At 49.5% G+C, this 26,031-nt stretch overlaps 1 long non-coding RNA gene across 6 annotated transcripts in view; it reads right to left on the reverse strand.

Moving 5' to 3' along the window:
* Positions 1-26,031, reverse strand: part of LOC118636932 — a 65,187-nt gene that overhangs the window by 35,194 nt on the left and 3,962 nt on the right. For 3 of the 6 annotated variants that reach the window (XR_004960854.1, XR_004960853.1, XR_004960852.1), the window contains exons 1-2: positions 18,124-18,509; positions 8,542-8,690 (exon numbers count right to left, since the gene is read on the reverse strand). This is a non-coding gene — a long non-coding RNA (uncharacterized LOC118636932). The other 3 variants (XR_004960855.1, XR_004960856.1, XR_004960857.1) reach the window with 3 other exon arrangements.

Below are 26,031 nucleotides of genomic sequence, written 5' to 3' on the forward strand. Positions count from 1 at the left end.
GCCTCAGGGTCAAGCACAGCAATGTGGCAGGGATGGGACTTGCTGACCCTTCAGTCCAACCTGGTGACTTCTCCTCCTTCTCCGCTTCTCTCACAGAAGTGCCGTCCAGGGAGTCCCGGGCCCCCTGCAGGCCACCAGGGCGCCTCCACCCTGCTGCAGCCCCACCCAGGTTGTGGTTCTGCCTCTCCCCAAGCAGAAGGGACCTCCCTCCTTCTCCTCCTTCAGCAATCCTTCAGTTTCTTCCTGAAACCGGCTGGAAGGTAAACTCCATGAGGACAGGAACTTCTGTCTGCTTTTAAACTGCTGAAGCCCCGGCGCCTAGAACAGTGCCTGGAATTCAGGAGGCACCCAATAAACACTTGTAGAAGGCACGCATTATCATCTCCACCTTATAGGTAGGAAAATACGTGCATTTCCCAAAGCTACACACCTGGTATATGGCAGAACTAAGGGTCCCAGCCAGCACTGCCCAGGTACAAACCACGCCTGTCATGCAATCATCTGACGCTGGTATTTACTGAGTACCCGACATGGAAGGTGCTTGGGAGGACACAGAAGATGGTCCTCACACTGAAAACTGTACTGGGGCCTATTATGTACCAGGTGCTGGGGGGACACAAGACATGGCCTTTTTTATAAATACAAGCTGTATTTATTATTATAATAAATACAACCTGCATGTAAGTGCAGATGGCAATATGTGCAGATTGAACACCTGTGAATGTCGTGCACATATGCAAAGGTCTTATCCACCACAGGACAGTACGGGAGGACTCAGTGATTGAAAGAGCTAACAGGTGCGACAGAAACTGGAGGACACAAGGTTCACTGGAGGCAAAGAGGCTCCTCGAAGGAGACAAGCTGAGGGGCTTTGGAGAATCCAAGACCTGAGATGAAAATGGAAGCAGCTAAGGCAGCCCAGGGGGCAGGAATGACGGCAGAAAAGCATGAAAGCGGAAGGGTCCCGGCTCGGGGAACAATTCACAGAGACGTCTCCCTGACCTGAGGTTTTCCTTCCTTGTTTATTGTTTGAAAATTTACACCTCAACGTTTAACTGTTTCATATTCTGCACCTATCAGCAGTTTTATCTGAAAACAAAAGGTTTCGCTGCAGTACAAATGTCTACATATGTTTCTGAAAACCGCTGCTCTAAGTCAATCTCATTTTCCTGCAGATGGGAAGTGGGAATTGCTCCTGGCCCCAGAGCTGGCTCGTGGCGGAACTGGGGCCACAGCCCAGGTCTCTGAGCTGCCCGTGAGCTGTCCGGGACACTATCAGATCTCTCGGCGTAATTCAGGGAGCAGAGGAGGTGGGCCACTGTGGAGACTCGGCGCCACGCTGGCCGGGCCTCTGTCCTGACGTGTCAGTCGGGGCTCGCAGGGACTGACGATAAGTACATGACCGGGGACACGTGGGCCTCCGCAGCGTTGGTCTCTCCTCCTGCTGGAGAAGCTGCAGGGCCCTTTCTGCTGAAAGTCATGAGTTGTTTGTTGGTTTTCTTCCTGCTTGGCTTGTTTTGACATGAGGAAGAGGCTAATCCTCCTGGCAAGCGTGGGTCATACAGAAGGGCAGCCGTCCCCTCCCTGAAGCAGCCAGCTCCAGCAGGGAGAAACCGGATCCAGGGCGCTGACTGGTCAGCAGCTGACCTCTCTGCTGGCCCCTGGTGGCTCCTCCACGTCCCACTGGGGCCGCCTATCCTGAAAAATACAGGCTCTGGGCTCAGTTTCCACTTCCACCGGTTACTAGCTGAGCGACCTCCGGGAAGACACGATCTCTCTCTCTGACTCGGTTTCCTCATCTGCCAAACAAAACGACCCCACGGAGTTACTGTGAGGCTTAAATGAGTTAATGTGTGCAAAACGGTTAGCAGAGCACCTAGACCACAGTGCACATGGTGAGTTTGGCTATCACTGTTCTTTTTTGGTTGGGACATAAGGCTCCCTGAAACCTGGTCTCCGAGCTATCAGGCCAGACCAGACTGGATGCTAAGGTAACTGTTGGGGGGCTGGAGTAAACAGTGGTACCCGAGATAATGCAGGCACAAGCCTGTAGAGACCCAAACCCTCCTCCTGCATCTTGGCTTCCCTTGCAGCAGCTCAGAGAGCTGGAGGCAGGTCAGTGATGCTGCCACCAGGAAAGCCCGGTGCTCAGAAGCAGGTAAGGCCTCTCCTGCCTCACGCTCTCTGCCACGGTCCCTGCCCCGGGGGGCAGCCTCTGACTGGTTCCCTGTACAGAGGAGTCATGTTCCACACGCTTGGATCCTTCGTCGCCATCCTGTGGGCATGCTCCAGGCATTTTCCTTGAGATAAATAATTTCAGACATTTATTCCTTGAGATAAATCCAGTTCCAGGATTTGGGGGATTTAGCTGGATATTACCTTTAAAGAGCCGATGCTGAATATTTTCCCTGAGGTCTGGGCTCAGCCCGGTGGGTGTCCACAAGAACTGGCCAGCCTGCTTCCCCAGCGGGGGTCTGTCTGCGAGCACACGCTTCCGCCTGGCCCCAGGAAAGAGCGGCGGCAGCTGCCAGGCGAGCTGGTGGCAGCCCCGGCACCCATGTCCTCAGCCTTCTGCCCGACATCTCTCCAGGGGCTGCAGACAGTCTCCAAGACTCAGGTAAGGATAGGGACTGTTCAGGCTCAACTCTTACGCTTTAGATCTCAAACTTTTAATCTTCATGTCCCAGCCTCTAGCTCCTGGCAGGAGCTCAGCGAATGCCGGTTACACCGAAGGGAGGTTGCGATTCTCTAGAATCACAACTCAGAAACAGCCAGTCCTGTGACAGCCAGGGTGTCTGTCACATGCGGCCAGGTCCTATGACTACCTGTGTCCGTGATAAATGCTCTACTATGCTAACAGCACAAGGGTCTTTCTGGGGGAGTCTCTGGTGTCCAGGAATTATAAATACGACTACTGCCCTGGCCGGTTTGGCTCAGCGGTTAGAGCGTCGGCCTGCGGACCAGGGAGTCCCGGGTTTGGTTCCTGCTAAGGGCACGTACCTCGGTTGCAGTTTGTCCCTGGCCCCGCTTGGGGCCATGCAGGTGGCAACCAGTCAGTGTGTCTCTCTCACATCGATGTTTTTCTCTCTCTCTCTTCTTCCCTCTCTCCCTCCCGCTCTATCTGAAGATAAATGCAAAAATATCCTCGGGTGAGGATAAAAAAAATAAATATGACTACTGAGTTACGTTAGATGTTGCTTAGATGTAGATTACTCGAGTGTCCCGACAGCCATCTCTTAACCAACTTCAGGGAGGACATAATAGAAGTGCCCACCATATTACTTCCCCACCCGTCGCACCTCTGATCCGGTGTCCTCGCTGTCCCCATGCACACCTGCGTTCTTTCCACCAAGCCCATTTCTCACTGTTTCCTCTGCCTGGGTGCCCCTCTCTCGCCTCTCTATTAGCACAGAGCCCAGCCCGATTTCAAGGCCACACTCAAGTTCAAGGCTTCCATAAATCCTCAGAGTGATCTCTGCTTCCCGGTCTTTCTCTGCGGCTGCGGTAGCTGTTGCCACTCCTGGTGACTCCCCTAGTACCTAGCAATTCACAGCCAGCTGTTTCGGGCGTGTTGCCCCTGATCCCATGGTCTGGCCCATACTGCCACCACCCCTCTAGAGAAACGTCTTTCCAAGGTCAATGATGACATTACACAGAACCAAGCTCAAGTCTTGACTTCATCACCGTTTAGAGCCAGTGCTGGTGCGCCTTCCTCAGACCTCCCCTCACTGACACAGATGCTGCCCCGCTCCTCCTCCTCCTTAAATCCTGTCCTGTGTGTTAGTCCAGGGCACCACCCGAGACCACCTCTCCTGTATTTTTTGTGACTGCTCCCACCTGTGCTAAGCCTAAGCCCCTGCTCCTATGACTCGGCCCCTGTGTCCTGGGACATCATGACACCACTACCTTCATCCCTCACCTCACCTCTAGTCCTCAGTCATCTTTTTTTTTTTTTTTTTTATCCTCACCCGAGGACATTTTTCCATTTTTTGTTCAGGAAGAGTGGGAGGGAGAGAGAGGAACAGAGAGAGAGAGAAACATCGATGTGAAAGGAACACATCGAGTGGCTGCCACCCGCACGACCAACCAGGGCCGGGGACAAACTGCAACCGAGGTACGTGCCCTTAGCGGGAACCGAACCCGGGTCTCTCCAGACCGCAGGCTGACGCTCTAACTGCTGAGCCAAACCGGTCAGGGTCTCAGTCATCTTGAACACCTGCTGGAGAGCCCCCTGGGTATCCCACTGACACCTCATGTTCAACATAACTAAAATTCATTCAACAATTATTTGTTGAGTGCTGACAAAGCCAGGATCTGTTCTAGTCATTGGTCAGCAAACCATATAAAATTCTTGCTCCACGTGTCCATCGATGGGTGCATGGATCAATAAAACGGGGTACAGCCACATAATGGAGCATCATTCAACCTTTACATGGAAGGGAATTCTGACACATCCCACAACATGGTTAAGCCTAAAGGCGTGCTAAGTGAAACAGCCAGTCAGAAAAAAGGCAAATACTATATGATTCTACCTTTACGAGGTACCTAGTCAAATTCATAAAGACAGAAAGTAGAATGGTGGTCACCAGGGGCTGGGGGGAGGAGGAATGGGGAGTTACTGCTTAATAGGTACAGAGCCTAAGATGTGCAGGATAACGAGACTTCTGAAGATGGATGGTGGTGACGGTTGTACAACAACAGGGATACACTTAATACCGCTGACCTGGACACACTAAGAATGGTTAAGATAGTAAACTCTATGTTACATGTATCTAACCACAATGAAAAGTCCCTGGCCTCTTCACTTTTCTGTATATCGGATTGCTTCAATTGCAGTGAGAAAGACACCGTCCTCAAGGAGCTTACATGCCAGAGGCCAGGCTGAGACGGCCACCCCAGCAGCTCCTTCCCAAGTGTCCAGCACGCGCACTGCCATGCTCCAGGCTTGCACTGTGGACACCTGATCCCTCTCCGCCCCCCAGACCCACGTCTGCTCCATCCTTCCCCATTAAGGCTTTCACCTCAGCCCTTCCTTCTCCCCAGCACAATGTCTACCACCTCTTCACTTCTGATGGGAAATCGCGAGGGAGTGGGGGAAACCCGGAGATGCCCGGTTCAAAGGCCGACTTCACATTGGCTCTGGATAACCTCACACACAAGCGTCAGTGTCCTCGCCCGCTGGGTGAAGGCTCTGACCGGACGCTCCCGAAGGCCCCTCTGGCTCTAGCACGGCTGGGTCTCTGGTCCGCCCGACCCTGCCCGGCCTGCGGCCTGGTGTCCACCTCGTAGGTCCTCAGCAGCCTGAAAGAAAGGCCTCTTTCAGGAGGGGAACCCGGCCAGGGCACGGCTCCCTCCACGTGCTCCTTGGCTGTCTTTCCTGCCAGCCTGAACTTCTACTGTTTGCAAACTGGTGACTCTGGATTACCTGACCTTGGATTCTGCCAGCCCTGCACTGCTGCGGGGACCTCTTCTGACCTGACTGCCCGTAACTGGCACAGCCTCGTCTGTTGACGGTGGACCCTGCTCTGCCACCACCGACTGGGCTGCCTGGTGGCCGTACAACGAGGGCGCTTCTGGCTGGACTCTGGATTCTCCCTGGGCCGTCACCACGGCCCCACTGACGTGCTGGTCCTGGCCCCGGTTCCTGCTGCGTCCTCCGAGGTCACCCCTGTTGCAAGCTGGGTTTGTCATCTGCCCGTGATTGAGTCATTCACTCCACAAAGGTCCACTATGATGTCTATTCCATGACGGGCACTGTCCAGGCAAGAGATCCATCAGGATGGAACACAACCGCTTCTCATATCAACGTCCCACTGCCAAGACACGTTTCCCTACTCAACGAAGACGTCACCCGAGTCAAACTCGTCCGTTCACCAGGTATTTACTGAGCGCTTATTATGTGCCAGGCGCCATTCCAGGCATTGCGGGAAAATATCTGTTTTAGGAAGTGTAACCTTCTACACAGCACAGAGGTCACAGAGCCTGAGACGTGCAGCAAGAATCTCAGTTACACAACCGTCAGTTGTTACAAAACCTCTCTGAGCCTCGGTTTCTTCACTTGAAAGTGGGGATAATAACAGTAACTAAATGATAAGACTGAGGAATAAACAAGACAGTCCGTCTAAAATGCTTAGAACAGCACGTGGCACACAGCAAACACTTGGATAATAATACTTTTTATTTTTATGTGACCTAAATATGCCAAGAACTTCAAGAGTCCCTGTCCCACCCTACTTAACCAATATCCCAGGAGAGCCTTTGTCGATGAAGCCCAACGTCAACATCGCTCATAAAGAATAAAGATTCCCGTGCCAAGTACTACAGATAATCCCAATGCTTTCACACTGGTTACCCTTGGGGATATCATTAAAGAGATGGATACCAAAAGGTTTTGAGAGGATAAAATATCCGCAATACATATATTCAACAACATTTAAGGACCTTCCTACAAACCAATAAGATGGGCAAACCGACAGGAAAATGAGCAAAAGACCCGAACAGGCACTTCACAAAAGAGGTTACCCAAATAGCCAATATCATGACAATGCAAATTCAGACCACAGTGCACTACTGCGTCATAACCCCCAGAATGAGGATAACGAGAGGGAAAGATAATATCAAATACCGGCAAGGACATGGAGTAACCAGAACTTTCCTGCTTTGCTAGTGGGAGTATAAAGGTACAACTGTGACCCAGGAGTTCCTCTCCTCCATACACCCAACAACAACAACAACAAAAAGCTATATACATACACACACACATATAGTATCCACTTATACATATGTGTGCATGTACAAATATTCATTCACTAAAAGACATATTCAAACATATTCATAGTAGCACTATTTGTAATAGCCAAAATGTGTGTACAGCTCAAACATCCATCAACCATATAGTGGATACTAAATGGTGGTCTATTAATAAAATGGAATACTACGTAGCCACAAGAATGGGAAGCTATAATGACACCCATCATGGATGAATGACACAAAAGAGTGAAAGAAGTCAGATACAAAGAGAGAACACTGTGTGATCCATATTACATAAAACTGAGAAGCAGGCAAAACTAATCTGTAATTTTAGCAGTCGAAGTAGTGGTTACCCTTGGAAGGGCGGTTAGTATCTAGAAAGAAGCACAGGGCGATTTTAGGCAGGAGGGGGTCTGGTCATGTTCTGTTTCTTTGCTTGACCTGGAAGCTGGTTACAGACCGTGGGCACACTTCGTGCTAGCCACTTAGGATTTGTTCGCTTTATTTATTTTTGTATATGTTATATGTCAAGTAAAAATATACGGAAATGAACTAGCTAATGAGAAAGATTTTTTTTAAAGCTAGGAAAAATGGACTTTTATCCAAATGGGTTGTTGCCCCCAACACTAACAGATTTTAGTGCCTCCATGAAACCTAAAAGATACATACACATTTCTGATCACTTTCCTATGGCCTCTCCATAAATGGCAGAGATATCACTGTCTAAAACTCCAAAACCATATAAAATAAACACAGTTTCAACACTCCAAATCCATTGATCAAGCTTTATGTTCCAAGAGGCCGAGTTTGAAAATGCATTTGGGTTTTATAGATCCATGTTGCAATATGGAGGAATTTTAAGAAACAGGATATTTCAATGAGAAATAAGCGGGCGGGCGGTGAAGGGAGTAAACACCAAGGAGCTGGAGGAGAGAACACAGCTCCAAACCAGCAGCCAGGCGCCCAGTAGCTGCCAGGGCCCTGACGTGACTGGGCCTGGAAGCCAGGAAGTCCCGCGGGAGCCAGCAGCTCAGAGCCCAAGTCAGGATCTGTGAGCACGATAGTCGCTAAGTTATAAGGAGGCTCAGAGACCACGGCCCGAGAACCCAGAACGTCGGTCGGTAACTACAAGCTACTGAGAGGTTAGGAGAGGCGTGCTCTGACTTCCTGACCCAGTGCAGGAAATAGTGGCTGGGTGTGGGCAGCCTTGGGTACACAAGGAAGTGACTTCAGCTGATCATGGAGTAAGAGGATGTGACCCTGGGTGTGCTCAGACGTGCAGGAGGGATGAGCAAGCTGGTTCTTTCTCTGTTGGGTGTGACTTTCTAAATATATACACATTCATCTGCACAATACAATCCATTCACATGTTCACCATGGCTGAATGGGACTTGGGAGGCTTTGGTTTCAACGGCCCGAGTAGCCAGCTAGGACAGCCGTAAGCTGGAACCTGGCTCCTGAGCCCACAGTCACCTTCGTCCCCTACGTGAGAACCAAGGAAGCAGTGGCCTGAATTCCAGAAACATCAGAATTTGCCAATATAATCCACACACGTGCACCCCCTTCCCGTGATTTCCACCAACAAAGGGAGACAGCAAACTCAAAATTCTAAATAAAAAAAAAAAAAAAATAGGTAACCCCGACATCACTTGTACTTATTTATTCTTCGGCTGCTCCAAAAATATACTGCTGTCACTCAAACACAGGGCAAGTGAGTGACCGTGTCAGCGGCAGGGACTGAGGATGTCCGAGGCCCCGGGAGAGTACCTCTCCCAGGTGGCCTGGTCTTACCTTGGCTTCTGCCCTGCCAAGCTCCTCCGCGCCAAGGTCACCGCCTCTTCTTCCCCCACGCCACCAAGTTCTGCTCCCACCTCCTCTGTGACATCACAACTAAAGAGTCCAGGTAGTGAGGTCAAATAGGAAGACCCTCGAAGCTTGTCCTGAAATGTAAAAAGCACATGTATTCTAGAATCCACGTGCAGTGACTCTCCCCCACCGCCCAGAGTGAGCGAAGACCCATGCTTTGGAAGGTGACCGTTTCCCTGTCCTGGCCCCAAGGCCGCCTGGCCGACCACGGAGGGTGGTGCTGGCACATGAGATGCGCTGGGCTGCTGAGGCATCTGGCAAGGGGTTGGACGTTTTGTCAGGGAAGCAACATCATGTTCTCCAGGGCAATGAGGACGTGTTTCCTGCGTGTCAGTGAACGTCGCAAGTGGAACTCAGTTCTGCAAGGCCGAGCAAACGCTTCAGCGACAGGGAGAATGAAGGACACGGCCACGGGCCAGACGCTTATCATTGCCACCTTTGCTTGGAATGGCTTTCCCGTTGCCCTTAAACTTCATCTCCAATGTATCAGCGTCTAAATATGCCAACCCCCATGCATACTCAGGTGCCCCGGGGACACAGCCGCACCAAGCCACCTGCATGACCAAACTGGGATTCTACGGGAAACTGTGCCATATGAGGTTAGGGAAAAAACTCCTAAATATGATTTTAAAAGACACTGTAAATGCTGAGGATAGGGGAAGCAGGGGGACGAAAGGACAAAGCAGTGGCCAGACAGCTCTTAAGTCATTTCCAGCAGAAGCAGGGATCTGAGGAAATGACCTCTCGTGACCATTGCTATAAGGCTGTCCCCCTGTGCAAGGGTTTCTCAACCTCAGTACTACTGACATTCTGAACTGGATAGTTCTGTGTTGTGGGGCTGCCCTGCCCATCATATATCTAGCAGCCCTGGCTTCTCCCCACTAGACAATAACATTCCTTCTGCTCCCTCATGTAACAACCAAAAATGTCTCCGGACATTGCCGGATGTCCCCTGGGGGCAAAATTGCCCCTGGCAGAGAACCACTTTCTTATACTAACAAATCACATCTCGCACAGGCAAGACCCCAGCTGGCCAAAGTGCAGTCTTCCACTCTGGAAAGAGCTGAGAACATGTAGCCTGGTGGTTATCTCACCAGGCATTAAAGCAACTGAGCTCCCCGAACACACCCCCACCATCAGGTCTGAGAAGTGGGAGGAAGAGGTTCCAGAGGGGGAATTGTTCTGTCTCCAACTCCACAAAACCCATCTCCTGCCAGAGATGGTCCCTTTCAGAAGACAGAGAAACCCCCAGCCCTCCAAAGCCAGTCTCACAGCCCCAGTACAGCCCCTCCACACCCTAACTCATGCTGAGTGTTGGGTACACAAACACCATGCACTTGGCTGCATTTCTGGGAGGAGAGAAGCGACATCTCAGTCCCTTAAAACCTTGTTCAACTAATGATCCTAGCTCTTCCCTCTCCCCCACTCAACAGCCTTGACTGCAGGTCCCCTAGGATACCAGACATCCTAAGAAAAATCTCCCAAAGCTCAGATCTCGCTCTGCAGGGCCTTGGAAGTCAAGGCTGGCACACTGGTCGAGAAGCATGGAAGAATTTGCAGGCCAAGGTGAAGGAACTGGAGATACTTCCAGACACCTGAAGGAGGGACAGATGGAAGACCACACCCAAGGGGCAGTGGGGCGGAGCCGAGTCTGGAAGGGGCAGAGCCGGCGTGATCCCCAGAGACAGGCTGACCAGCTTCCGGGCTGCAGAAAGGGAAAGATCCCGAGTGACCACAGACCTGCCCAGGCAGAGAGGCGCTGGCTGCACTGCTGACTATAAATCTCGTTCACTTGGGGCTGGGCTTGGCTCACAGCAGGCCGGCCCCCCACCAGCTACAGTTTTGCTAAATTTAGTGCTGTTCCCAAGTCACCGAAATGACACTGCTCTTCGTGTCCATTTCAGGTTCACCCGGGGACAGGCGGAGAGGAGCGGGACTTGTCCAGAAGAGATCTGCCCTCCTGTGACCTCTCCCTTCCCCACTGAAGTCTGGGGCCCAGGGGAGCAGAGACGTGAGAAACCACAGTCAGAGGTCTCCAGGCTCGGAGAGCAGGCTCTGCCCCACGGCGGCACTCGGAGAGAAAGGGGGCGCAGATTCCAGGGGCATGTCCTCCCTCTGCCCACTCCTTCCACCCAGGTCTCACTCAGGGCGTCGCGGGTGCTGTGGGGGTGCGCCCGCTCCCTCAGATGAGAGGCTGGTGATACGGAGACACATCCTCAGGAGGCCCCTCTGCCTTGGAGATAAAAGTGTCTTTGACCAAACAGTCACAGGCACTGACATTCCGAGGCCAAGATGGTGGTTTCTGAACCCGAAACCACCCAGGACGCTTCAGAAACGACGGCTGTGTTTGCAATAGCCATGGATGATGTCAGGTGGGTACTGGCAATATTGAGAACAACACTTTGTAAAATATATGATTGTCTGACCACAATACTGTGCACCTGAAACCGATACAAAATAATACTGAAGGTAACCTGTAATGGAAAATTACACACACACACACACACACACGACTGATGCCCAAGTCCCAACTCCCCAGAAACTGGGATGGGATTGGTCTGGGGTGTAATGCATTTGGCTCAGGCTTTGGAAATTTTAAAAGCTCCTCTGGTATTCCAATGTTGAGACAAGTTAGGGAGGCAGTGGGTTAAGACCGTGGCTTTCTGCCTTCAGGCTGCCGGAGGTGGGGGTGAGGCAGGTGGAGGACTCCTGGCCCAAACAGGCCCTTGCTGTGTGACCTTGGGCAAGTTATTTAACCTCCTCTGCCTCAGTTGTAGCCACTGTTGAATGCACACGATATGTAACACCTGCCTCAGAGCGAAGCCTTAACCAGACACTAAAGCATACAGAACTGTGAGAGTAATAAGGGCTTAATAAAAGTGAGGAATCATTATCACTGTTACAACAATGAGGAGGAGGAGAAAAGAGAGGGTACCCGAGGGCTGTCTCTGTGTCGTTCAAGGACTAAGAGTCCCTCGGACTGAAACTGTGACCATTCCAGGAAGTGGGAGGGGGAAGAGGCTCCATGGCCACCTGTACTCGGGAGGAAGACCAGCCAACTCTCCCTTCCTCTGTTGACAGTTTCTCCCACCTTCATGTCCACCCCTCTCCCCACGCTTCTAGAGCCCACCACTCAGGGCCCAGCTCTGAGAAACCCGGGGCCCTCTCCCCTCTCAGGTCTCCAACAATACTTCCCCCATGCCAGCAATTTTGGAACGTTATTAATTTGCTACCCTGAACAGCTACCATCCAAAGAAATATCGGCCTATGGGGTGAATGAAGGCTTTGCTATATACTAAGCTGGTCTCCTCAAAGACACAATGAGCAGTTTGGGAGGGGCCCTAATTCTCATGCTTCTCATTGTCCCTATGGCATCAGCACCATCCTGGACACACAGTCCTTGATTAATAAGATTATTTGTGGAATGAAAACAAATGTTGAGCCAGCAGAGCTAGCTACACGTCAGTGAGGAGCCAGGCTCGGTGCCAAGGAGAAGCAGGACCAGCATGAAGACAATGGGATTCTGGACACCCCTCCGCATTGTGACAAGGACAGACCACCACCTCTTTCCATCCCAAGGGACAGACCCCTCCCATCCACTCCCAGGGCCCATGTGTAAGTGCTGCCGGCAGAAGAAATGTTGGGCAAACAACTCTGCTCCCTGGGAACCTGCTCTGCCCAGGCCTCGACGAGGACGGCCACGTGTCTAGTCACATCTGCCATGGAGCCACCGACCCCCTTGGTTCCCTAAATCCCATCGAAGCAGCCAGGCAAAGCCGTGGTGCCCACATGGATGTCCAGGGCAGCTGGGCACCAACAGGCTGTAAGCCTCTTACAGATTAAAGGTCCTAATTTAAACCTCCCTTTGAGGTAGGACAAGTAGGTCAGCGCTCGCAGGCTGGTCGGCGCAGTCGGTGGAAGGAGAGGCGGCTAGGATCCGAGAAAGACTCCTCTCCTTTGGGGGGAAGACGAGCCAGAGGATGACAGAATGAAGTGGGATCACTGATGGGGAGACAAGAAAGCTCATTCCAATCTACCAGGAATCTCCCCCAGATGTATGAACTCTGACCTCCTATGAACAACCCTGAGAAACAGAAAAGGACAAGATAGTCAGTCGCGATGGCCTGCCTCTCCCTCTCCTGACCTGGGGATGGGATCAGCTAACAAGGACAGGACGCGCGAGTGAAGAGGCGAGGGGCTGGATGCTGCACTCCAGGAGGCACACCAGGTGACACAGAGGGGAAGGCGACCTCTGCTCCCAGCCCTGGGGAGGTTCTCCAGTCCTCCCCCCACGGAGCTCCTGCTGCAGGAAATCCCAGGCACAGCGGACAGGGAGGGGGTGGGTGAGCAGCTGCGCGTGAGCCTCCGCCACGCTGGGGGAGACGGGCTCTGCTGCTCTTTAAAACAGCCTTGTCACCACGGGTCATCACGGAAATGGCCTCTGGGGAAGTGGCTGGAACCTGCTGTCTACGCCAAGGGCAAAGAAATCCCTCCAGGAGAGTTTGTCAAACTTTTGGGAACCTGACCCACAGTAAGAAATAAAGTTTACCAGGTGACTCGGTGCACACATCCAGGAGCACTGGTGTACATGGAGATGTATATATAAATGAAGCAAAGTTTCCTAAAATCATACTCATTTCTGCTACATACCATGCAATCTAGTATTTGCTATTATTATTTTTTAATGTTGGCCTCAACCCACTAAATTGATTTCACCACCCATAAGATGTCTGGACGTGCAGTCCGAACCCCAGGCTGGAGAAAACTCTTTTTCCTTGAAAGAACTCTTAAAACTCCCTCACAGATGAACCTCCCCACAAAGCAAAACCCTACTACGCGCCCAAGTTGGGAGCCACAGCAAAGGAGGAAGAGCAGGTGTCACTGCAGCAAGCAAGGCCTGCCACCAGGAGTCCCACGTCTGCCCCCTGCTGTGCTCCAGGTGCAGGAGCTCAGGGGCTCTGCCCCTCCACCTCCACTGGGGCCTTCCGGGGCTGGCGAGCATGCTGCCCAGCCGGGCGCAGGCAGGATCTTCAGTCCACCTGTGCAGTGGGATAAAGCATTGCCTCCCCGCCCCTCAACCTCATCCCTCCACGAAATGGACTTACCTATGACACACAAAGGGAGAAATGTCAACACTGCGCTGCCCACACTGGTTTTCTTCAAATCGCCGAACGGCCTATCTGTGTATCAGATACTGTACACTACAAACTCCTACAGGACAGGACAGGAAGTCTGGTTTCTTCATTTATTTTTTTAACTGAAGGTACACAGAACCCCTTTATAGAAATTTTTATGAGAACAGGAACAAAAACAATCCAATTTTAAACTATCTTCAACCCCGTCATTGTGCTTTTCCAAGCAGCCCATGAAATCAGGCCACCTCCTCCTCCAGGCAGCCCTCCCTCTTACCCCAGGACAGCCGAGGAGTTCTCTGAACCCTAGACCATGATGATATGAGACTCGTAACGACTTTTTTCCACAGTCACTGTTCCCAGAAATGAAACACACTGCTTCTCTACCTGTGTGATCACAGCTTGGCTGAGTACCTGAGCTGGAAATTGTCACAGAAAAAAGTCAGCATTCCATATTCTGAATTAGTTAAGTTTTAAAGTTTCCTTGCAATTCCTAGTGAGACCTGGCATGAAAAGAGGTTAAGCGCCACCCAAATCATTCTTAACAAGTTGGTCAAGACCCTCCCGAGACCACCCCTACCTTTGCAATACCCAGCCCCCTTCTACCATATACACCCCTCAGAGAATGTGGATGACCTTCTACCCACAAGCCATTTCGTCCTCCATCTCTGGGCCATTGCACTGCACTTTTGAGGGAAGAAGTCCTACTCTTTCAACACCCACCTATTAACAAGTACATATTGACTGACACCTGATAGAGGCTGTGGTAGCCTCTGGGGATTCAGCCACGAACAAGACGAACGGAGATCTTCCTCATGTTCCAAGGGACACCCTCCAATTCCCAACCGCCCCTTCTGGCTAATATACTACTTTCTTACAATCCCTTCATGTCCCTTTTTATGCTTTGCCTTTTAGCATGTGTGTCTGTCTCCCTCACTAACCATAGCTCCCTGAGGACAGAGACCATGTCTTGTTCACGTTGGCATATCCTGTCCTTTCCTATCCCCATCCCCACTCCACCCAGACAGACAGAGCTTCTCACATAAGAAGCCCTGTATAGCCCTGGCCAGTTTGGCTCAGCGGTTAGAGCGTCGGCCTGCGGTCCGGAGAGACCCGGGTTCGGTTCCCGCTAAGGGCACGTACCTCGGTTGCAGTTTGTCCCCGGCCCTGGTTGGTCGTGCGGGTGGCAGCCACTCGATGTGTCCCTTCACGTCGATGTTTCTCTCTCTCTCTCCCTTCCTCTCTCTCCCTCCCACTCCATCTGTACAAAAAATGGAAAAATATCCTCGGGTGAGGATAAAAAAAAAAAAAAAAAAAAAAAAAAGAAGCCCTGTATACATGTGCATCAAGGAACAGATGCTAATGGGTTAGCTTAGTACTCTAGACGGCAAAGACTGGCCCACTGGGGACAAGCCTTGCTCATCCAGCAGGGTCCAGGGGACATGGGAGATGGTGTCTATGTGGCAGAAAATGCTCAGGACCCCTTTCCCAGCCACAGCCTGTGGTTCTTGTCCCAGCTGCTCCTCCTTTAAATTGTGCTTCTGGTCACAGCAGCTGGAAAATAACTCCGGGGGTACACATCCAGCTGGCACAGCCCCTGGACTGTCAAGGTGGATGAAAAGTATATTTGCACAAGCATTTTCAGCATATTGATGAGCTGACAGAAGACATGCTACAATGTTTCAAAGACGTATCACCTCTCTTTTTAAAGAACACAACTGACTACTCTCTCTGTTTTCAGCTCAGGTACTGCCTGGGCCACCTCTCCCAGTAATCTCTTCCAGCACGCTCCAGAGCAGCGCTGAGCACCATCATCCACCACCTAAGTCACAACGAGGCAGTGACTCAAGTCGCCGCCGCCTTTGCTGTCAGGTCCAGAATGAGGCATCGGACTTGCATGCTGTCTTCCCTCATGTCACCAAGGCTTTCAACTCTGCGAAAGGAACGGCTCCAGAAGCCACCACAGAAATCCAGCTACTGCACTTTGTTGTCTAACAATTGTCATCGTAGGGTACCGACGTCAGAAAATGGATCTATTTCCCGACACTACGCAGTCAACAAATGTTGGTGAAAGGTTGGTTAGGAAGGCAAGATTGATATGGAAGAATCCATCAGAGCAACTACCCTCGATGTAGCATATACAAGATCCAGAAGGATGAAGAAGAATTTGAATGTCTACTTATATTTACTTTTATTTAAAATTAAGACATTAAGCTTTACTATTATTTAATGTATGAATTGACATAGGTATACGCCTTCGATCTGTGTCGGGGGGGGGGTCTCCGTCATTTAAGGTACAGGAGGCATCTTGTGTCTGAGTAGGAGACCCAGAACACACAGACGGACAGGGGCACCCCCCCATTGTCAGTGTACTCGAGTGCAGTTTACCCGCAGCCAGTTAAGCAAATTTAAGGATATCATCTTTATTTGATCACATTCATGGATTATCTCATGGCAAAGTACCCGAGATACTCAACTCAAAGGTTGGTTTTTGTGTTTTGCTTTTAACCAGAAAACAAGGTTCCAAAATTTTCTGACCTCTTCTGTAATGAGTGCTTGTTCGTAGAATGCTATTTAACGAACATTCTAAACAAATAAATAAATATTTAATCTGTCCTTTTAAGGTAAAGGTGACGTTTAAAAAATGGGTAAGAGGCTGATCTCCGAAGACTGTCACGGGGGTGTTCGGAATCAGACACCGGCCAGCTAATAAACAGCTCTTATTTGAACTTCAAAAAAAAAAAAAAAAAATGGGTAAGAAAGCCTTTACTTTTTGAAAGAGACAGGTCACCGAAATAGGCATTTGGAAATCATTGCTACCATTATGTGACGAAGGTTCCAAATTCAATGTAAGGCTGTCATCTGTAAAAGCATGAATCTATGCACACACTTAAAACAGAATATCCAAACTTAAAAAAAAGTCTCAATGAAATGAATAGAATGCAGTGTTTCAGGGGTCACAAGTCCATTTATATTATAAATTGAACCCATAATAATCTCTTCATAAAGAAGGTCTCTTTCAAAATGCCCTGACCTCCTGGCCGGTGTGGCTCAGTTGGTTGGGCATTGTCCCGTGCACTGAAAGGTTGCCGGTTCGATTCCCGGTCCGGGCATATGCCCAGGTTTTGGGCATGATAGCGGTATCATCCTCCTTTTTCTCCCTCTCAAAATGCCCTGACTTGAACCAGACCTTCAAATGGCTATATTGCAAATTATGACACCAAGATATTGTGAAAAAATGAAGTATATTCGATTGCATGGTTCTTACTAAAAATGAATAATTCTTAACAATTCATTCCATCTACCTCTCTCTCATATGTGCCAGGCACTGTTCCATGCTCTGGAAATACAGCAGGGAATAAACGTGACAAAAATCTCTGCTTTCAAGGAGCTCAGGGGAGGGGGGACTATACAAAGTAACAGAAATACATAGTATGTTAAATGGTGACAGGTGCCATGGAGAAAGAACCCTGTAGGGAAGGGATGCAGGAAATGCTGCTAGCAAAGGTGTGCGTGGGGGCGGCACTGAGAAGGTACTACCTCAGCACAGACAAAAAGGAAGTGAGAGGCAGCTCTGGGCTATCTGGGGGAAAGCAGTCCAAACGGAGGGAACAGGAGGTGTAAAGGCCCTAGAACAGGAAATGCCTAGTTTATTTGAGGAACAGCAAGGAGGCTAGTCTGGCTGCAGCACAGAGGGAAAAAAAAGAGAGAATATCAGGAGATAAAGACCCAGAAGTGAAGCGGGGCAGGCCACGCAGGCTGCATTTCCGAGATGGCAGCCCCCAGTCACACGAGGCTGCCGAGCACAGGAAATGTGCCTGGTCCACGTGGAGCTGTGCTGTGTTAATAAGGCAAAAGCCATGTGATATATACATCAGAAATGAAAATCTAGGGATGGGCAGAAGTAGGGAAGAACTCTGTGCCAAAGTGTGCTCTGCGTATAGCAAGGGGGCTACAAGAATGTGTCAATAATGAAGGCTGGCATTTTGAGCATTTACGAGATTGTACCCAAGTGCACTGTGCCACTGGGACATTCCTTTGACGCAACAAAGCTATTGTCATCATAACCTGCATGTCTTTGTCCAGATGAACAACATAAACCTCTGTTTGCCCACCCCTCTATATGTTGCATATTTTTTGACATACTGGGTTAAATCAATTAGGATGTTTCTTTTTTTCTTTCTGAATGTGGCTACCAGAAAATGTTCACTTACGTATGCGGCGCTCCTGTGTAACTCGCGTTCTGGTTCTGTTAGACAGTGTTTATACGCTGCAGGGCCTTGCGGACCACTCTAGGGATCACGGCTGTCACCGAGAGGAAGGGCAGGGCGGGGCATGGTGTGGCATGTCGCAGGGCTGCTGTGAGGACTCTCACCTGTCAGGAGCAGAGGAGGAGCGGATGAAAAGTGAAGGTGGCTCGGGCCAGGGTGACAGCAGCAAGAAGTTCTGACGGGTCGTATTCCAGACCTACTGCAGGCAGAGTAACCGAGATGCGCTGCTGGGTTGGATGGACATTAGAAACAGAGAGAAGTCGCGATCACGGGTACTTTGGATGATGGCATTCCCATAACCAAGATGGGAGACTGAAGGAAGAAAGTATCTGTATGGGAAAACCAAGAGTTCCGTTTGGAGCATGTTAAGTGTGAAATGTCTATTAACGTCCAAGTTGAAATCGTAAGCAGGCAGATGGAGACTCAGGTTAGGGCTGCAGTTCACGGGGGAGAGGCTGGGCTTGAGACAAATATCGGAGGGTCATCCGCATGTAGGTTTCTTTTCTAAGTTCTTATTCTGGAAAATCTCAAATATAAATAAAATGAGAGGCGGCATAATAAAGCTCCAGGTACCCATCGCCTAGCTTCAACCATTATCAACTCGTGGTCAAGTGATGCCTTGGAAGCAAATTCTAGACATCTTTTCATCTAAGATGGTATCTAAAGCCATGAGTCAGGAGAGGATCGCAAAGAGGAAGAGGAGAGGAAGAGGAGGAACCCTGGGGCCGTCTAATGCTTGGAGGTCAGGGAGATGACACACTGAGAAGGAGCAGCCAGTGAGACCGGCGGAAAACCAGAAACACGCGTCCTGGAGCCACGTGAAGAGCTTCAAAGGAAAGGGTATGACCAGCGGGGTCAAATGCTGCTGAAGCTACGACGATGAAGACCACCAGGTGACCACCAGGTGCGGGAACGTGGAGGCCACCCCCTAGCCCTGCCAGGAGCACTCTCCTCTGGAGTGGTGGGGACAAGCCTGGCTACAGGGATTCAAGAGAGGAAGCGAAGAGAGCAGGGAATGAAAACGCTTTAAGGGACAGAAATGGGCAGTAGCTGGAGTCGAAGAAAGTTTTGAGCCGTAGTGATGGACAGAAATAGAAAAATCAGAAACGATGCAGTAAAGAGGGGTAAACTGGTGATGTAAGAGGGCAAGGGACGTCCTGGAGCAAGTCCTGAATACGGACGAGGGATGCAGTGCAAAGAATCGGGGTTGCCCTCAGACCGGACCTCAGTGTCCACCTGGGAGAAGGCAGAAAACACACCGTGACACAGTCTTTTATATGTGTAAACGTTTTATAACATAGATCATCTATCAGTACAACAGTGCTGTCTATAAATTATAAACACACACATACAAGGGGATTTCTCAAGTTTTAACCAATAGGGGTGCATAATCAAAATAACTGAAGACCACGTAATTGGAAGAAAATAAAACATACTGTCAAACTCTGAACTAGGTAGCCTTTAGTGACCGGCATGTATATCATGGTATATTTGATATACTGTGTATTATTATGTTAAGTATACAATAAAAGACCGAGAAAAGGTAAAAGACTATTAGTCTTTGTATCCGAGAATAGGTGTTTTTATTAACTAAGATTTTTTTTAAAAGACTCAGACACTATAATCCAGAAACTGCAATATAGCTGCATTTGAACTGCAAATGGAAAAATACAAGAATCGTGAGCCATTATCAAAATCAGAGGGTCACAGGGACCAGAAATAAGTCTGATTCTTTATTTACACAGAGAAACGCAAATCAGTTAATACTGTAGTTTTATTAGCAAGGCAGGCCCGAATTGCACCATTGGATTCTGAGGCTGCATGGTTACCCAACAGCACACTGCTCAGCAAAGAACAGCCACCGAGAAAGTGGGCGTAATAAAACAGGCAGCCTAATCAGAATCGGCAAAGCCCCAAACCAACCTGAGGTGTACACAGAGCCGCAGAAACATCCAGTTGCCCAAAGAGCATATCAGCACCACTTGGCGCCCGCTGAGCCCTTGAATAGTTCTGAGCACCTTTCAGATGTTTTCATTCAGCCTCCCTACAACCTGCCAGGTACGTAAGCTTTCCATTTTAACTTACTTCGCTATCAAGACTCAACCCAAGGGTGGCTTGAGTCAATGGACAGACGCATGGACAGTCGGTGATACTGCTAGGACCCCCGTCGCGTGGCTGTGAAGCAGAGGCCTGCCACAGGAGCCACCCTGAACACTTCTCGGGGCGTCCCTTACCCACCACATAAAACGACAGCAAGCGCACCTGTGTACCAAGTCCTACCGCATGGCAACTCTTTCAGTACAGAAGTGACGGTCGCGGTCACCCGACGCGGGGAAAGGGACAACACGCAGACCCACGACAGCTCTAACGTGGTCAGACCGTCAGCTCCACGAGAGCGGGGCCCTGCCTGTGTTTTCACAGCTGTATGCCTCGTGCCGGGCACAGAGCAGGCTCTCAAGAAATATTTATTGAAGGAAGAAAAAAATGACGACGACATTAAACCACAAAGATCAGGAATAATGAAGAATGCTCAAAAATCACGGACTGGGTCAACAGAACTCGGGAAGACTGGAGATGGCAGCCCACTGGAGACAGAGGGAGGCAGCCAATATACGCCCAAAAGGCAGAATTGCAGCACTAAATTCTTTTAAGAAGGACCATACTCTTCAGTAACAGAGGCTTTGAGATGAACCATCGACTAAAGAAAATGTGTGAATCTTGTCTGGAGCCTGCTTCAAACAAACCAACTATTTAAAAAAAAACTGAGACAAGCCAGAAAAGGTAAATACTGGTGATATTTAGGAAACAGTGCTTTTGCAAGGGGGGAAACCACCGCTGGGGTTATGTTATTAACGGTACTGTGTTGTTGTTGCTGTTTTTTAATATGAGGTTTTATTATTTTTTTTCCTTTATTGATTATTTTAGAGAGAGAAGAAAGGAGAGAGAGAGAAACATCGATGAGCGAAAACATCGACTGGCCGCCTCCTGCATGTGCCCCACTGGGGATCGGGCCCACAACCTGGGCATGTGCCCTGACCCGGAATCGAACCGGTGACCTCTTGTTGCATGGGTCAATGCTCAACCACTGAGCTACACCGGCTGGGCAAAGGTATTGTGTTTTATCCAGCCAGTGTGGTTCAGTGGTTGAGCATCGACCCATATACCAAGAGGTCACCGGTTCGATTCCCGGTCAGGGCACATGCCCAGATTGTGGGTCCGATTCCCAGTGTGGGGGCATGCAGGAGGTGGCCAGTCTATGTTCTGTTCTCTCTTATAGATGTTTCCATCTCTCTCTCCCTCTCACTTCCTTTCCCTCTAAAATCAATAAAGGAAAAAACATTTTTTAAATAAAAATAAAGGTATTGTGTTTTAGAAATAAACAATGGAGTATTTATAATGAAATACGACATTTGGGATTTGCTGTAAAAGAACCTAAGAAGGGAGTAAGAAGTACAGTGGGCTGGGGTATAAAGGAAGTGAGAAGGGCTGTGTGTTGGTAATATGTTGAAACTGAGTGACGGGAACACTGAAGTTTCTTACGCTAACTCTCTCTACCTTCCTAGATATGTGACATTTTCCACAGTAAGATTGAAAAAGAAAAGTAACCATAATCTCAAACTGCACTCACTTTCCTTGCACCTGCCCCCTACAGGGAAATGTGGTATTCTGGTCACACCTGGGCACAGTCATTTCCAAGGAGATGTGCAGACAGAGCTGAGAGCCCTGTCATTCCTTCGTCACCGCCATCATCTTCACCTGGGACTCACCTGCTTCAGCTCTGCATTCACACTGGGCCTGGAGACGCCTCTAAAGGATCTAGGTTGTTCCACCACAAATATCTGTGCTGCACATCTTTTCACTGCACTACTAATTGGTCATAAAATAATTTTGCAGTGACAGATCAAAAAACTGCTTGACAGTTTGGTCTGCATTTGGCAGACTTCACGTATTTAACCTAGTTGTCAGTTTGGTCTCATTTCTCCATGGACGAAGTTCTTACACTTACTCCCATTTTTACATTATATAAATCTCAGCCCTCATAATGGTGCATACAGTGACGAGTCGACGTGGTGGATGATAACAACGGCATATAAAGCAGACTGCACAGCCAGAGTGCATGCTCTACTAGAAAATGATGACCGATCTGTTTGCAAATCCTTCGGTGAGCCCAGTGAGCCATTCCGTCCATCAAAACCAAAAGTTTACCAGGCTGTACAAATACAAAAGAGGCAGCTGCTAATTCTTCACAGTCTTCGAGAGCATTCATTATCGATTCTTTAATTGGAAACTGACACCTCTCCGAATGAAGAAGAAATTTCAGCAAAGGAGAAAAAGTGCAACTCTGAATGAGACGAACCAACGAGCAAAAAAAGATGTATATTACTGTGAACGGGAGCCTTCGAAGACAGTATATTTTCATTTTTCACAATAAAGTCTTTTAGTTTTGTTATTAATTTGCTCATGTTTCATTATATCCTTTTTAAATGTCCTTTTATTTTTCATTCTTTTCTATTTTATAATGAAATTGCCTGAGGGCCTATTAGTTACAGCAAACATGTTTGGGCAAGATGTTTATGATGAAACCTCCAGACACGGCCTCTGTGTTCTCTCACACTGGTTTCTACTCTCGAGCCCCGATCTTAAATTCCCTGGCACTAATTGGTTCTTCTTTCCACCCCACCCCTGCTTTATCCAATGATGTGGGTGCCGCGAACCCACCTCTCTTGGACTGGGTCATTCTCTACTTTCTCATGGTCCTAATGCCAAAGGATTCTCTCATTCCCACACGGCGTCAATCTTTCTATGCCCTTCTCTCCCTGATGGCATTCACAGTACCAGCGTGTCCAGGTTCGGCCCACCCTCCCCCAAAGGTATCACGCACATTGCCGCGGGCTCCTCTCTTCCTCCGCCCACCTGCTCACATCCCTCCTGCATATCTCCAGGGCAGACCCCGCGAGGATGGGTCATCCTTAAACATCCATGTGGCCACCCAGTGTCAAGCACAGTACCCCACGCTGAGTGACGTAAACGAACAAGACAGACACAGATGCATGCTCTTGAAGCTTGTGATCTAGTGCGGATCCTATTCAAATGGGATCAACTGTCCCTATGCCTTCCAGACCAGACTGTGAATCCTTCATTTACTCCCTGTCCTCCCAACGACACACAACGCTCACCGTACAGCAGATCCTTAATCAGTATCGGGGAAATGAACGGTTCCCCGAGTCAGTGCCCTGTCTGCACATCAGTGTAAGCCCGTGTAGTCGGAGGTCACCCTAAACTCTACAAAGGAAAGGTATTTAGAGAGGAGTTTTGATGAGGACCCCTCCCTTTTTTTTGATGGCCTCTGGGGAAAGTGTGTACGGGACACTTTCCAGCTAAAAGCAGCTCCGGGTGTACTCAGCTCCTGTCTTCGCTATTGTGGGCATCTGCTCCCTCCTCCCCCTGCCAGCCTCCTCCCTTCCAGCTTTGGTGGTAACAACGCTCAGGCACCCCTGACACCCCGCGGCTCCGAGCACACAGTTTCCCCTTGTCACCAAAGGGTCTCACTGCCCAGCTCAGCCCTGAGCAGAAGTGACCAGACTGTCGTGCTGCTGTTTTGTAAACGCAAGAACTTGAAATTAGTCCTGTGTCAGCCAGGAATTTCACCAAGACTCCAGCTTGAGGAGCAAAAGGTGGAAACCAGGACACACGGGGACTCCAGAAAGGTTGACGGCAAGAACACCAAGTCGTGATTCTGGCCCCAAGCAACAGATACACACACCCCACCAACCCCAAGCCGCAGGAGCTTGCTCCCAGAGTGGACAAGCGCCAGGTTCCGGCGAACCAGGCTGGGTTGCAAGGTCTCGCTGCAGCTGCATCTCCAGGGCCTTGGCACTAAAGGGACAGTGAGGCCGGAAGTGATAAAGCAAAGATACCAAGAGAAATATGCTGTAGGACTTGGCGAGACCAATGACCCTCTCCTCCTCTTCACCAGAGCCTGGCTGGGGTTGGCCCATTCTCTGTAAGGTCCTGGGCAGTGAGGGGGAGGCTACCTTGTCACACCAAGGCCACACCACACCCCTGCTGAGGAATCCAGGCCTCCAGACTCAAAGGAGTTTGTGGAGGCTCGGGGGGGAGGGGGGGTAGATAGGACCAAAAATAAAAGGGGTTTCCCAGATACAGGATACTACCTTTGGGTGGACTCCAGTATCTACTACCTCGACTGACACATCAGCCTCTCATGGGATCACAAAAGCAGGCCTGCCCTGGCTGGTTTGGCTCAGTGGTTGGAGCGTCAGCCTACGGACCAGAGAGTCCCAGGTTCGGTTCCCGCTAGAGGGCAACAACAACAACAAAAAAAGCTAGCCCAAGGCAGACTCTTCGACAGCCCTAGGAATCCGAACCAGCCATGTAAGCATCCCCAGGGGAGATCCAAGCACTTTTCTGGTGGTAAGGGCAGGGTAGGCAAACTTGTTCTTAAAGGGCAAGACATGCCCAGCCCGTGGCTCAGCGGTTAGAGCGTCAGCCTGCGGACCAATGAGTCGTGGGTTTAATTCCTGTCAGGGACACGTGCCTTGGTTACAATTTGTCCCCGGCCCTGGTCAGGGTCATACAGGAGGCTACTAGTCAACATGTCCTTCTCACATCGATGTTTCTCTCTCTCTCTCTCTTCCTCCCTCCCTCCCACTCTATCTGAAGATAAAATAGAAAAATATGCTCAGGTGAGGATTTAAAAATAAAGGGTCAAGAGAGTAAATATTTTAGGCTTGCAGGTCAGATGGTCTCTGCTACAACTACAGTAAGTCCTACTTAAAGTCATGGGTAGGTTCTTGGAAATTATGACTTGAACCAAAATGATGTATAACAAAACCAACTTCACCACAGGCTGATTGATATAAATAAGAGTTAATGCCTAGGGTATATTTCTGGTCCCCAAATCATCACCACACTTCTAAATAAGCACCCAAAACACTTCTAATATTAAACATTGAAATAAATGTGAGCTATACATACATTTAAGATGGAAAAAAAACAAAACCAATTAAGATCATTATTTTCCAACCCACGTATTCCAGTTCGGGGTTGCGGGTGACAAGGACTTCTGCCAGCAGCTCAGGCACAAGGCAGGCACCACCCTGGACAGGAACCCTTGCACTGCGGGGCCGCTCAGACCCACACCCACACTCACGCTGGGTAGCACAATTTGGACACATCTAAGGGTCGCGTGTCTCGGAAGTGAGAGGAACCCAGAGTACCCTAGAAAAGCCACGCAGACAATGGGGAGAACATGCAAACTCTACACGGACGGGGCCCCCGCCAGGAATCAACTTTTTTTTCCTCGTCGACATTATGATAAAACGACATTAAGCGAAACAACATTATTCAGGACCTGCTATGCTCAACTACACCAATGCAGCATGAAAACCGCCATAGACAAATAAACAATGGGCATGTCTCTTTTCCAATAAAACTTTATCTACAAAAGCAGGCATCTGGCCAATGGATATTGTAGTTTGTCCACTCCTGAGCTTCCTGCTCTTCCAGCATTTCCAAATCCCAAGAGGAACAGAGGCCACCCTGCATTGGGAGGGCTCCCACGCACTCTGGACACAGGGTCCTCCATTCCTACTACTCCCTCCCGTAAGACACGAAAGAAGTCTGAGCTGCTTGTTCAAAAAGAAAAGTCTGGCGTGCATCAGAAACCTGAGTAACGGAGTTAAAAGCTTTGGACATCAAATCCAAAGGCTTTAGAGCTGGGAAGAACTAGACCCTTTAGTCCGAGCACTAACGTCTGGAAAAGGAAGTGACTTGCCCAAGATCGTGTAACTGGCAAAGGCCTCCTGACTCTGTCCAGTGCTGTTACTTCTCTAGAACAGCGATTTTCAACCATTTTTTTTTTTATCTCACAGCTCACATAAATTACTAAAATTCTGCAGCACACACAAAATTATATTTTTTGCCCATCTGACCAAAAAAATAGGTAAATTTTGGATTGATTCACGAAAAAAAAAAAAAAAAAGTAATTTACC

The sequence above is a fragment of the Molossus molossus genome, unplaced genomic scaffold (assembly GCF_014108415.1).
Source record: "Molossus molossus isolate mMolMol1 unplaced genomic scaffold, mMolMol1.p scaffold_m16_p_20, whole genome shotgun sequence".
NCBI lineage: Eukaryota > Metazoa > Chordata > Mammalia > Chiroptera > Molossidae > Molossus > Molossus molossus.